Source organism: Colias eurytheme, chromosome 32 (assembly GCF_061535395.1).
Source record: "Colias eurytheme isolate Ceu_HAF_F1 chromosome 32, ilColEury1 Martin Lab GWU primary, whole genome shotgun sequence".
Taxonomy (NCBI): domain Eukaryota; kingdom Metazoa; phylum Arthropoda; class Insecta; order Lepidoptera; family Pieridae; genus Colias; species Colias eurytheme.
Genome location: NC_143011.1, coordinates 1,881,005 through 1,883,803, shown reverse-complemented (window position 1 = coordinate 1,883,803; position 2,799 = coordinate 1,881,005).

The following is a 2,799-nucleotide window of genomic DNA, read 5'->3' as shown; positions in this document are numbered from 1 at the left end:
CAACTATCCTTCAATCTCATACAAAACCGGTCAGTAGATAACATTCCACTTTGAGTGTACAGTAAGATAAGGAAAGTAGGTTTTCAAAATGTAGTAACTTCAAGCAACTTATTCGAAAGAAAAAGAAATTTATTGCCAAAAACATTAGTTACAAAATTTATTTTAAAATTAATTGAGGAAAATGGTCACAGCCTCGGCAAAATGCTGCACAAAAACAGCGCTAATTTACAGGCTGTACCGAATGTAATGATTACAGATTTTGTTAAAAGTTGTAACCTACAAGACCAGTGTATAGTTTAATCTTATTGCATTACATTTAACTCAACTTATTTACGCAGTGATAAATTAACAGTACCTATTTCACTTATTCAGGGACGGGTTTACATTAGTAGGTAATTCACGTAATTTTAAAAAATACTTTGTGGCGTAAGCACTGCCATCAAGATAAATTAAGTAACGAATTGCTTTAATGTTTGTTATTTTGTGAGCTAACACTAACAAAGAAAGCACATTAATTGGTACACTGCATCCAGATCCTTCAATCGAACGTAAACAATAAACATTCACTTGTCCGTGTATCAGAACAAAAACAGTATGCGAATTACTTTCAAATTAGTTTCTTAACTACCCGCGTTAGTTTCTTGACTACCCGCATTAATTTCTTAAACTACCTGCGTTAGTTTTTTAGGCTATAACCCTTGACAAATAGCAATTAATTGCTACACAAAGACAGCCTTATTGCTATTCGATTAAAAACGAAAAGTAATGCCTTAACTAGTGCATTTGAGGTTTAAAAAAAAACTTTTCGTAGGTTTTATTTAAGGTGATATTTGAGGTAATTTCTTAAAATAAAGTTGTGAACAATTCACAGTATACAGTTTTACGATATGAAGTTTTATGAAATGTTGCAGATTTAGTTTTATCGAATAAAAGGTAAATCGAGGCATTTAGTTTTGAATTTTTACAGAGAATTTATTGGGTCCTTATTTAGGCAGTTCATAATACAATGTCACAGATAATTAGCGTGTGTTCAAATAAACATCTAGCGTAAGATAAATCTTTGGAATCTACATTTGGTTTTAGTACATTAGATTGCTTTAAAATTAAGAACTATCCCATCAACGTTAGGGTACGTTAAATGTTAAGATATTAAGACTTTAAAAAAAAAAAAACTGGAAATAATCTTAAGGTTAATAGCGCCTTTACAGTTTACATACTGTCGTCAGATAATGTCTGTTTAATTGAATAGAGAAAAGAAAAACCCATCCAGGTTTTCTGAAAGTTTTTGAAGTGAAACTTCTTTATCGGGGTTGGACAAAAATTTAGTGTAACATTTTTGCGTTACGCCGTAAGCGTGACATTTTTGCGTTACGCCGTACGCGTGACATTTTTGCGTTACGCCATACTCGTGACATTTTTAAGGTCATAAAGAAGTTTCACTTCTTACGTGTGTACTCTAGTACACGCATACATTTTTTTTCTTATCCCTATCACGCGTGATTTGATATATTTCTGTAAAGTTGCATATTGTAAATTATTTTCTGAAAAAATAAGGTCAAAAAGAAGTTTCATTTCTTACGTGTGTACACGTACGCGTAGCACACGCACACATTTTTTTTGGTTTTTAGCTTCAAATAAGTCCTAAACGTGGAGTATTCGATAGTACCTAATCGATTTACATTGTGTGCATTTAATGTAATTTCTTGATAATAGTTTTTGTGACTAGCTGCAGTTTGACATCAACTGAATACATCAATTAGGTAGTTGTACAGTAGTTGTTGAGTAGTTCATTCTTATTACGTTGAAACTAAAATTTAGCTCAGCCCTTTTGCCGTTCGATATTAGATTCACAGATGCTGCTTATAGCTGCTTATAGTATACACTTATTAATTGTTTTAAGTTGAGTTTTCAAAAGTAAACATAACGTTAAGGAATTTAGCCATATGCAAATTTGCCGATAAAAAAAAGTTTTGAAGGGTTTCTCGCGATTTTTTTTTGTAGGCAGATATTATGTTATCACATGATTACTTTAAATTCAAGTTGGTAAATATTCAGTTGAGAATAAGCTTTCACCACTTTTTGAGTGTTTTCTGCGGTTCAGTTACGAATTATTCGTTTTAAACTTTTTAAGATGTTATTTTTGTGCTGTTGTCACATTTGTTTGTTAATGATCATAACAACAAAATAAAACTGCTGTTAACATTTGAGCAAGCTGCACAGGCTAGCACAATGATAGATTTGGGAGGTATAGTTCAGTAGAGTTCTAGTTGAGTAGAGTTGTAGCATACTGATAGTTGTGTTGTCTCGTACGTTGTGAAGTAAATGTGTGTTGCGTGAAATAATATTGTGATGGTAATGTAGTTCATCGAAGGATTGTGGTGTTCTATCTGGCATGAGGTCCAGGATAGTAGATGTGTGTTCTGACCGGTCAGGAGGACCGCGGCAGTATGGTAACCCTGTAAGGTCAGTGTGGGCCGAGGCAGGATGGTAGTTATTTTGGTATCCCGAGATGAATTACCGTAGTAATGTAGTGTGAGAAATGGCGTACGGGGACGCATGATTGTCAGTATGGCTGTATAGAAGATACCTAGAGTTTTAATATTCGGTTGGATGAGTAATATTCAGTTCAGATAAGATTTCTCTTTTTTTTTAACTGTTGAGCTATTGAAATACTAAACACCAATAATCACTTTGAAAAGACAGATGTTGTTTATACAATGTTCGGGTAACTTCACTTTGTTAATATACTGAGGATGCCTGAGGGCCAAGTACCACTTGAAGTTGATTAATGTTTGAAAC